This window comes from Lygodium microphyllum, chromosome 19, assembly GCF_053477565.2.
Source record: "Lygodium microphyllum isolate KBCC chromosome 19, Lygodium_microphyllum_v1.1.10, whole genome shotgun sequence".
NCBI lineage: Eukaryota > Viridiplantae > Streptophyta > Polypodiopsida > Schizaeales > Lygodiaceae > Lygodium > Lygodium microphyllum.
The window spans coordinates 66,615,969-66,628,412 of NC_141153.1; the positions used below are offsets into that span (position 1 = coordinate 66,615,969).

Sequence of the window (12,444 nt, forward strand, 5' to 3'; positions counted from 1 at the left end):
CCCTCTTGATTATAATTGTATTTTGTGAGAGAGGAGAGTGGAGGGTCGCATGCTAGAGTGAGCTCTTGTCATGCGAATTCGAAAGTTTGAGCTTTTGGGTGTCAAAGCCCCGAGCATCAGCTCAAGGTTGTTAAGGTACGAGAATATAATTCTCTTGGTTTGTTTTTTGAATGATTGGTATTTCCATTGTGTGGTTGTGTGATGCTCTACCCGCATACGGGTTTTAAATTTTTTGAGCTATAAGAGGTATTATTTTTAGTCTTGTTTTTTGTGTGGCTTGTGGTGTATTATCAAATATTTGAATTTTTTAAGTTGTGTTGTGCATTCCACAAAGTCAATTACCCCAACCGGCACTCCTCAATGTCTTGTTATCGGGTTGTGAGAGAGGCTTGCTCTCGATCACCGCTTGTGTAACAATGGATTTAATAGAATCAACCATAATCTTCAACATCTTCATAGAATCCATCAATAGAATAATGAACACAAAAGAATACACCATTTTTGAATGGCAATCGATCACATAGTTTTCATCTTCAATGTCTTCATAGTTCTCTCTCTCAATATCTCATATACAGTTACACTGTTTTGCTAGAATTGACTATGGCTCTCTCTTTATCTCTCTATCAATAGTACATCATATCCTCACTATAATACTCTCATAATAACTCTCAATAATCCTTCTTAGGTCGTGGATGCACCTCCCAAGAGGTATGTCTGATATGAAGAGGTACCAGAGCTACTATAGTGTCTCTTTACAGATCACTACTGTCATTATCACTCAGTCTTCTTTCCAGTCTTCAGCAGCAGCTTCTTCCATTTTTTTTAGCTCTTTTGAACTTAGATTCATCCTTTCCAACGATTAGAAAACTTTCCCAAAGTCATACATACATTCTACATAACACTTACAGAAGATCTACAGAGCAGTACAATACAGTACCAGAGCAGCTACAGAACAGTTACAGAGTAGAGACAGAGCAAAGATAGAGCAGAGATAGAGACTTTATAGAAGGTCTACAAAGAGTTACAAAAGGTCATCAGAACCTCATAACTCATACTCAAACCATTCCAAACTATCAAAAACTATTCAATAAACTTCCAAAAGATCTCAATATTCATCAATCATCAATCCATGCTTCATACAGAAGAAAATCAGAACAAAACAGAAGGTATACAGAACCAATCAGAACCTATCAGAACATCATAGAGTTTCATATCTCCACTAAAAATCATCATGAACTTCCAAAACATAATCCACATCATCCAAAACACTCTCAAACACTTCCATTAATAACCATACATCACTCTCAATCCATAAAAAATCAATCATTCAGTCCTCAAAAACAACAAAAACCAGTCAAAAATTCAGTCTTTTTCCACTCTCAACATATCCCCACACTTAGAAAGAAAGCGTCCTTGCGACCTAAGGAAAAGAAGAATATAAGTTCACTAAAGAGGTCAATTTTAATCTTCTGTAGGATCTTCAACATTCTTGCCAAACCACGACCCTAACATATCACCTGTATCTGATAGAAAAAACTACTAAAGGAAAAATTTCGTTATTCATAAACTCATCTGATAATCATTTAAAAAGTCATAACAAATTTTTAAAGGATATAATAGGTTCTTCTTCAACTTTGCACCATAGGCGTTTGATCCATCATCAACAGTTTGAAAAGAGCTTTCAAAAAAATTATTCCCAATCAGCACGGACTCATCACATTCAATTATTACAACACATACAAACACTAACACAACCATCTGAATGACACCTCCAAAAAGAGATATATATATCATTAATAATCATCCACAATACATTGCAAAGGCATCAATGAAGGTGATCCCTTTTGAAGGCTTGGTGGTTTCAAAAACGATCCATGGAGAACGACTCATCCACAAATGTCTTTGGAAGATTTTGAAAGAACTGCCAAGCAGCATATCCTTTCTAGCAAAACAAGGTATCTGATAGGTAGACATAGGGCATGAAAATACAGGACATCCAAGTGTTGGGAATCAATGTTCACATTGACATTCATACAAAGTTTTGGAATGGACTTTTGATCATTATGGGAATGCCTATGCATGTATGCTAGATACCAAGCAAAATGAGCTGTTAATCTCACTAAAGGATCTAGAGATTGTGAATATTGGTGAAAAAATGAAGGTAATTCTGGTATGCTTGATTGGAAGTTGTCCAATCCCCTGGAATTATTGGCCAATTAATCTGGGGCCCCGCAAGAGAATCAGTCGAGCTCCATCCTCTTCTTCTTGAAATTTGCTGATCAAATCCTTCGTATTCACTAACCAACTGAGGGGGTTGAGAAATAGAAGTGATAGAAGATGGAAGTGGAATAAGTAAAAGTGGATGAAGAGATGGGCAGGCAAAATCATAAAAGGAGGAATAAGATAAAGAAGGAGTGGTTGAAAATTTAAGTGAATTGGTTAGGAAAGGTGTCAATTGATAAATAGGAAAAGTAGAAGGTATATGGATAGATGGTGAAGGACATGCTGGAGATGGGAAAAATACTCGATCTTCGATAAAAGAACAATAGGTAAATATAGGAATTTGAGGAAAACCTTGAGGTTGAAAAAGAAGAGGTAAGATAGCTGCTAAATTGGTTTGATAAAGGGAAAGATAGGTATCATAGCAATGAGCCATTTGTTGATAGTACAATAGGCTAGGAACAGAGGGACCTAAAATAGATCTTCTCTGGTAGGCATAAAAAAAGGTTGAATCAAATGGATGGTTTTTGGAAAGATAAGCTAAGAGATCCACCCTCAGTTGGTTAGTGCTCTACACGTAGGTAGAAGTTGTATTCTGACGTTGATTCAGGACCACAGAATCAATCATTGAGTGCCATGAATTGTCAGGGCAAGTATCCACTTTTGAGGAATAACACTGGAACATGTCATCTATCCGCAACTTCAAATAGTTGACATACAAAACAACTTGCAAAATCACGTCCCCCCACATACCAGGCCATATCTACATTATCTAAAATCAACAGATCTCCTCGTAGATACATGTAAGACAGCAACATGATATTCGTCATCACAGAATCTTCAAACACCATACGTACCACTTTTGTTAGCAACTTAGGAGACCAAGCCCCACTCCAACCATCCTCTAGAAGAGGAAGATCCATCGTTGAAAGCTTCATATAGAAGGCCAACTTTTGCAACTGATAGTGGACAAAGAAAGAATGGTCTGGAGGAACATACTTCTGAAAGTGCTGGACTGCAATCTTTCCACTTTATCTTGAAACAAGCGACACAATGTAGCCTGTCTTTGGAGAACTACCAAGTCCTGCTTAGAGATAGAAGGAATAATAGGAACATTGGGGCTTGGAGGAATGGACCGTGACTATGCCAGTTGGTCTTGCAACTGCTTAATCTGGGAAGCTTGTGATTCCACTGTGTTATGAGCAGTCTGTAAAGCTGACAATTTTGCATCTAGAAGAGTCTGAAACTCTTGAGTTTCTTTAGACATCCTCTCTTTCTCCTCTGAGATTTTAGTGATCTCTGACTGACCTTCTACTTCAAAGAAGATATTTCTTCTCTCTGGGTCTCAACCATTTGGGTCTGCTGCTCCATCTGCTTAAACAGATCTGCAAGTGTGTCTTTAGCACAGGCTAACTCTGAGGTTGCCTTATGCAACTGGTCTTTGGACTACATAAGTTCTTCATAGAAAGAAGCATACAACTATTGAACACAAGCCGTTGTCAAGCATTTTTTCGAAAACTGAAATCCCCTGGTCAAATTGTAGTTAGGTTTGATTTATGGTAGCTTAGTTGTTTGTGTAACAGTTTATTTTGTTGTTTCGTAATTCGATTTATTGTAATTGTTTAGCTTAGGATTTGTTTCTGTCATTTTGTTTGATTTGTTGAGTATGAAACTTGATAGCCTTGGTCGAGTTTGGTATTCTTTTTGGACAGGATGAAGCTTGTGTTTGTCAATAGTTACCGAACAATTTGGACTAGGTATGTTTTCTTGTCGAGACTTTTGCACGTCACGGGGATAATGGATTCACGAGCACTTCACGTTGCACTTGTTGATGCACTGCACTCGGGGGTCGTCTCATGTTCTTATCAAATACTTCCATGCCATGGGTTGGGATTATGCACGCTTTGCACCATCGTTGAACACTAGCACGGCATGAGGTTCGCTGCAACTATATGCAGTAAATTTTAGATGCACGCCCACATGAGAGAGCACCTATCATTGAGCACGCACAATTCTTGCATACACCATTTGGGATGTTCATTACGAAGTTAGGAACCTCTAGTTGAGAGTGTAAGGTGGTTGGGTGAGCTAGAGGGTCGTGAAGGACGCCATCAATTGTGAGAAGGGTTGTTCATATTTGGTCAACATCTTGAGGACCACCACTTTCTAGAGTGATGTGAGATATTGGACGGGTGGAGCGGAGTATATCATATCTTCTTTATGAGAGTTGAGAGGTGAGGATAAGGAATTTTAAATTAATAAGGAATTTTGTTTGCATTTTGCATGATGCACAATCACACCTAGATAGGCTAGGCACGATTCTTCAATGCATATATTATTTTGTGTGTAACATGAATTGATTAATTGCATATCATAGATCAATTGCATGTTTTCTTAAATCATGTATGGTTGTGCATGAAGTTCCTTTCCAAATCATATTTCTGCTAGGGCACATTGCATGAAAATAAAAATTCCAAGAATGGTTTTGCTCTTAGCATTCAGAAGGATGCAGCTGCTCAGATTGAAGTAGGAATTTTGGGCACGGGCAAAACCATTACCCTCACAGAGATTCAAAGGGACCGGCTCACTAGGATTGCTTTAGAGAATTGGTCTGTCACCTTGAAGGGCGACTCAAAGCCTAAGTTCAATCAATCTCTCGTTGATGGGATTTACAGAACAGAGCTTCCTGTTGCTTCTAATGCTATTTCTTTTACATCCTTCTCAGTGCCAGATGTATCAGCTCAAAATAAACTATCTAAACTTTCTATAGTCCCTAGGGTTTCTTCGGTTTAAGGTTGTTCTATGACTGGTGGTTGTGCTTCATGTCCGTACATGAAGACCGGGCTGTGAAGATGGCAGATGCTGGCTGCAAGCATATTGTTGTTCTTGGTGTGGATTTCATGTCAAAGAATGTTCGTGCCATTCTTGATCAAGCTGATTATGAGAGCAGGTTGGTGTCTATCACATGGCAGGTGAATATATAGGCTGTTCTTTGGCCGAGGCAGCTGAAAAGAGAGAATACTTAAGTTTCTTAGGGGATGCTGCCATAAGTACTCCGGATCTTCATGTCATATACATAAACACATCTTTGGAAAAAAAAACTAAAGCACATGCCATTGTTCCTACTATCACTTGTACTTCTTCAAGTTCCTGATGTCACTGTTGGTACAGTCCGGACTCCTACATGGGTGCAAATCTTGTGGAAATGTTTCGGCAAATGGCAAGATTGTCTGAAGAACAAATTGCAGCAATACACCCATTGCATAACAAGCAATCAATAGTCTCTCTCTTGTCTCAGCTTCATTACTATCAGGATGGATCTTGCATTGTACATGATCTGTTTGGGCATGAAGTGGTGTCTTGGTGCGGAAGGCTTATTGTGATGCATTCTTAACTGCTCACTTTGAAGTTCCTGGTGAAATGTTTGCATTGGCAATGGAAGCCAAGTAGAGAGGGATGAGAGTCTTGTCCCCAGTATCAACTACATATGCTGTGGAAGAATGGCAGAAGATTGAGGATGTGAAGAATGCTGCAAGAAAGATGGTGCACAGTGGGGAGTTTGCAGGCTTCCATAGAAGCAGTTCAGAATGAGAAGAATGAATTGAATGACAAGTTGAGAGAAAGCAAGCTCCAAATTCTGAAATTTCAATTGTTAGATGAAGTTCGTAATTGGTTTGAAGATTATGAAAAGACCCTTAGACTAAGAAATCCTCCTGTTCTTATGGAATATGAAGCAACTAAACAAGCATTTCTTGACCGTTTTAAAGAAACTGAGACTTCACATGACCTTTGGAGAAAAATAGAAACATGCCAAAAGAGAGAAGACCAGACCATAGAATTTTTTGCCATAGAGTACGTTAGACTTTGGGATCGTTGGAATGCATCTTTAGGCCCAGGAGAGAGAACCCCGAAAATGTTAAAAATCAAAAATTTCATTGAAAAATTACAAGGAGAGGTGAGGACAAAATTGGAAATCAAAGAACCTAGTACTTTTGATGAAGCTGTAATGATTGCTATAGAAAAAGAGAGAAAATTTGAGAAAATTAAAAAAAAGGGAGTCATTTAGAACACCTATAGATAATAGAGACCAAACTTGGCAAAGGGATGAACAGAATTATCAAGTTTTAGCTAGACAAAATACTCAACTAGCACCAAAAGTTGAAGATCAATTACATGGACAAATGCAAAACATGAGGCTAAGAGCATTGAGAGGTCGATCCTTAGGAAGAGGTAATGGAGGACTAATAGGACAACCAAATCAAGAAAATTTGAGAGGGGGAAGAGGCGGAAATGGTAGAGGATATTTTCGTAGACCAATGGTAACTTGTTATTCATGTGGAGAGATAGGTCATATAAGTACAAACTGTCCATATCCACCTAGGGCAAGGGGGGATATGTATCCTTTACCTCAAAATTTTCCTAACAGACAGAATGATTTTGGGATAGAAATAAAAAATGATTCTACTTCTCAAGAATCTAAGTTAAATGAAGAAGAGAAAGGAAAAAGTGCCATAAATTGTATTCTTTTAAAAAATAGTAAAAAAAAGAAACTAAAACTGTTGATGTTATGCCTGCAATTAAAAGAAGAAGAGATGCTGAGAGAGATGAACTTGAAACTAGTAAGGCTGGTGAGGAAAGAGGGAGAAAAACAAAGAGAGGAGAGAAGAAAGAGAGAAAAGAAGAAAAAAGATCGAGAGCACCTAGAAAACATTATTATACTACTCATATTCCTTTGGGAGAAGGAGAAAGTGACTATGATCTAAAGAAAGATATGATGGGTAGGAAAGCTGATATATCTTTTGCTCAGTTGATGGAGTTGTGCCCTAGGATGAGAGGACAATGGAAGAAATTAGTAAATCCGAAAGGGAGAGAAAGGAAAAAAGGTACTGTAAGAGTTTTAAGTGTAGAGGAGTTACCAGATATTTGTCCTGTAGTAGATGCTTGGTACAAAAACCAAAATATAGGAGAGACATACATAGATAGAGCACAAGTCAGTGTGATTACCCAAGCATGTGTAGAACAGTTTGGACTTCGAATAGTGGCAGGATCCGGTTTTCAAATTAGGCTTGCAAATCATGCTAAAGTGAAATACATAGGAATAATTCAAAATATTGAAATCAAGGTTTATGGAGTTGCTATGAAAATTACTTGTCATGTAATGCCAATAGGGTTAGGAGCATTTCCGCTTATTCTGGGTAGACCCTGGCTTAGAAAAGCAGGAGCAATACAAGATTGGGGGAAATGAACATTAACAATTTATGACCGTAGAGGAGTAGCAAAGAAGTTTGATATGGCCTCGAGAAAGGAAATAGTGAATGAGGATACTAGTGAGGAAGAAGAAGAGGAAAGTGATAGTACAGAAGAAGAAGAAGAAACTGAGGAGGGAAGTTCAGAAAGTGATTCAGATCCAGAAATTTCGTCTACAATAATTGAAAAAAATAATAAAAAGAAGAAGGAAATATCTTTAGAAAACAGAATGAGGTCAATAACCCATATAGAACCATCAATAGTTACAAGGGTATCAAAAAAAAAAATCCTAATTTAAATCTTCCTTCTAAAGAAAAAGGACTCTTGTTCCTGTTAAAAGATGAAGAATCAACTTCAGAAGAAGAATATTCAAAAAAAGTCCAAAACATAAATATTAAAACCAAAGGAAATAAAAAACATGGGTTTTTTAAAGATGATGAATAAGGGAAATTAGAGGAATTAGAAAAATTAATGGAATTACCACAAGTTTCAACCAAAAAAAGAGAGTTTCTAGAAAAAATGTTAAGTCAAGATTTAACAGATAGAGAAAGAAAACAATATCATTCACTTATAAATAAATATCCCAACCTTTTTGCAACCTCATACTTAGAAATCAAAGGAATGAAAGGGGAAGGGCTAAAAATAGAACTGAAAGAAGATGCCAAGCTAGTATGTCAAAAGTTAAAACCCCTAAGTTCAGAACAAATATCAGTTTTGAAAGAAGAAGTAGATAAATTGTTGCAGGCCGGGTTTATTTATCCTGTAGAAGATTCAGAATGGGTAAGCACAATAGTTATAGCATCAAAGAAAATAGGAGGCTGGAGAATTTGTGTTAATTATAAGCCTCTAAATTCCGTCACAAAAAGAGATATTTATCCGCTTCCATTCGTAGAAGAAATCTTAGATTTAGTTGCAAGTTTTGAAAGGTATAGTGTTTGTGATGGATATTCTGGATATTTTCAAATACCCATTGCTCCAGAAGATCAAAAGAAAACGACTTTCATAACACCATGGGGTTGTTTTTGCTATAGAGTTTTACACTTTGGACTTAGTAATGGGCCAGCCTGGTATCAAGGGAGGATAAATAGAGTGCTAGCACCTTACTTAGGAAAATTTGTTAGAGACTTCATTGATGATATTTGTGTTCATAGTACAAGATTAGAACATTGTGAAAAACTTGGAAAAGTATTTGAAAGATTGGATAGTTACGGTTGTTAACTAAATCCAAAAAAATGTAAAATAGCTCAACCAAAAGTGAAACTTCTTGGTCATGTAGTCTCAGAAAATGGAATAGAACCTGATCCTGAAAAAGTAGAAGCCCTAGTAACCTTAGTATCTTTCTTGACGAGGAAAAATATATACTTCACGAGGAAAAATATATAGTTTGACAGCTGTTGATTATCTTTCTCGATGGGCAAAAGCTAAGGCTATAAAAAACATCAGAGCCATAGATGTGGGAAAATTTATCTATGAAGATATATGCTGTAAATTTGGAACACCTTTAGAGATTTTGTCAGATAGAGGACCATGTTTTAAGGGAGAATTAATAAACTTTCTTTGTGAGAAAATGAAAATAACAAAAAGATTTGCTTCACCATACTATCCTCAATGTAATGGTCTCAACGAGCGATTTAACACGGAGTTAATAAGAATGCTGTCTAAAATGACAAAGGATCGTCCATAAACATGGGATATTGAATTGCCAAGTGCTTTGTGGGCTTATCGATTAGCAAGAAAAGAAAGTACAGGCTATTCTCCCTTTAAATTGGTTTATGGAAAGGAAGCCTTATTACCTATAAAGGTAGAAATACTAGCTTTAAGGATGATTGAAAAGTTGATTGAAGGAGAGGAAAAAAATTATTTCATAGAAACGTTGATACAATTACAAGAAGCACAATTAAACAGACAGGAAGTGTGTGATCAATATGAGAAAAGTGAAGAATTTTTTTTAAAAGATTAATTTAAAAAAACAAAAATATAAAAAAAGGAGATTTTATTTTGAGATACAATAGTAAATTGGATCATACTTTTCAAAAGAAATTCCAAACAAAGTGGGAAGGACCATTCAAGGTTTCTGAAGTTTTTAAAAATGGAACTTATGCATTAGAAAATCTAGATGGGAAGGCACATAAACAAAGGATAAATTGATATAAATTAAAGAAGTACAAATCAAGGTTAATGACAATATAAATAGAGGAGTGGTTACAACAACAATTTCAACAAAAGAATAAGGAAACTGAATGGATGATAGATGTTGCATCATTTTATGAAAGCAACTGCTGCACATAAATGTTTGCAGACTAGGGGGAGGGCTAAATATGTCAAGCATTTTTTCAGAAACTGAAATCCCCTAGTCAAATTGTAGTTAGGTTTGATTTATGCTAGCTTAGCTGTTTGTGTAACAGTTTGTTTTGTTGTTTCGTAATTCGATTTATTGTAATTGTTTAGCTTAGGATTTGTTTCTGTCATTTTGTTTGATTTGTTGAGTGTGAAACTTGATAGCCTTGGTCAAGTTTGGTATTCTTTTTGGACAGGATGAAGCTTGTGTTTGTCAATAGCTATCGAACATTTTGGACTAGGTATGTTTTCTTGTTGAGACTTTTGCACGTCACGGGGATAATGGGTTCACGAGCACTTCATGTTACACATGTTGATGCACTGCACTCGGGGGCCGTCTCCTGTTCTTATCAAATACTTCCATGCCATGGGTTGGGATTATGCACCCTTTGCACCATCCTTGAGCACTAGCACAGCATGAGGTTCACTGCAACTATATGCAGTAAATTTTAGATGCACGCACACATGAGAGAGCACCTGTCATTGAGCACACACAATTCTTGCACACACCATTTGGGATGTTCATCGCGAAGTTAGGAACCTCTGGTTGAGAGTGTAAGGTGGTTGGGTGAGTTAGAGGGTCATGAAGGACACCTTCAATTGTGAGAAGGGTTGTTCATATTTGGTCAACATCTTGAGGACCACCACTTTCTAGAGTGATGTGAGATATTGGACGGGTGGAGCGGAGTATATCATATCTTCTTTATGAGAGTTGAGAGGTGAGGATAAGGAATTTTAAATTAATAAGGAATTTTGTTTGCATTTTGCATTATGCACAATCACACCTAGATAGGCTAGGCACGATTCTTCAATGCATATATTATTTTGTATGTGGCATGGATTGATTAATTGCATATCATAGATCAATTGCATGTTTTCTTAAATCATGTATGGTTGTGCATGAAGTTCCTTTCCAAATCATATTTCTGCTAGGGCACATTGCATGAAAATAAAAATTCCAAGAATGGTTTCGCTCTTAGCATTCAGAAGGATGCAACTGCTCAGATTGAAGTAGGAATTTTGGGCACGGGCAAAACCATTACCCTCACAGAGATTCAAAGGGACCGGCTCACTAGGATTGCTTTAGAGAATTGGTCTGTCACCTTGAAGGGCAACTCAAAGCCTAAGTTCAATCAATCTCTCGTTGATGGGATTTACAGAACAGAGCTTCCTGTTGCCTCTAATGCTATTTCTTCAACATCCTTCTCAGTGCCAGATGTATCAGCTCAAAATAAACTATCTAAACTTTCTATAGTTCTTAGGGTTTCTTCGGTTTAAGGATGTTCTATGACTAGTGGTTGTGCTTCATGTCCATACATGAAGACCGGGCTGTGAAGATGGCAGATGCTGCCTGCAAGCATATTGTTGTTCTTGGTGTGGATTTCATGTCAGAGAATGTTCGTGCCATTCTTTTTCAAGTTGGTTATGAGCAGGTTGGTGTCTATCGCATGGCAGGTGAACATATAGGCTGTTCTTTGGCCGAGGCAGCTGAAAAGAGAGAATACTTAAGTTTCTTAGGGGATGCTGCCAGAAGTACTCCGGCTCTTCATGTCATATACATAAACACATCTTTGGAAACAAAAACTAAAGCACATGCCATTGTTCCTACTATCACTTGTATTTCTTCAAATGTGGTCCAAACAGTATTACAGGCATTTGCACAAGTTTCTGATGTCAGTGTTGGTACGGTCCGTACTCCTACATGGGTGCAAATCTTGTGGAAATGTTTCGGCAAATGGCAAGATTGTCTGAAGAAGAAATTGCAGCAATACACCCATTGCATAACAAGCAATCAATAGTCTCTCTCTTGTCTCAGCTTCATTACTATCAGGATGGATCTTGCATTGTACATGAACTGTTTGGGCATGAAGTGGTGTCTCGGTGCGGAAGGCTTATTGTGATGCATTTTAAGCGCACGTAGCGTGTGCAAAGTGAACGATTGGTTGATTTTAATTATTAGAAACATTGTGTTTAGCGTGAATGCGCATGGAAAAGTGGGTGAATATAATTCATTTTAGCAATTAATTGTGGTTAAGGGATGATCAAAATAAATAAAACTTAAAAATAAATACCTCGTAGGGATGTGTATGCAATGGACTGAAGGCGCACGGAGTAGTCCCCAAATGCGAGGAATCTAGTAAAAAAACAAACACCACTGAGACTGGAAAAAATAAAGCACCTTAGTGTGTTTGTTGGATTTTTATTTTATTTTTATTTTTTATTTTATTTTTGTATTTATGGTTTTTTTTTCAAATGTATTTTAGGTGCATTTGTATTTTATATAATGTTTTGTTTTGTTTTGTTGTGTTTGTTATTTTTTCCTTTTTTTTTGTTTTTGTTTTTTAATAAAATAATTAAATCAAGATATAGGACACATGAATATATTGTGAAGTGTAAAGGTCGAATTTCAGCAATCCAGCAAATGTCAACAATGTGTTGTAATTTATCCATGATTTTTTCAGCTGTTTTTTTTGAATTTAAAATGAATTTTTATGAGGTGAAGTATCAAATTTAGGATTTTTGGCTTCAAATAATATTTTGGCCTTTTATAGAAGCATTTTTAGTTGGGAAATTAGTGGCAAAAGGGACAGTGGGTTTTTTGGAAATTTTTAGAACTTTTTTGGATTTATTTTTGAATTT

At 36.8% G+C, this 12,444-nt stretch overlaps 1 pseudogene; it reads left to right on the plus strand.

Moving 5' to 3' along the window:
• The first annotated feature begins 11,141 nt into the window (after positions 1 to 11,141).
• On the plus strand, positions 11,142 to 11,603 carry LOC148019973 (quinolinate synthase, chloroplastic pseudogene; annotated as a pseudogene).
• The last annotated feature ends 841 nt before the right edge of the window (positions 11,604 to 12,444 follow it).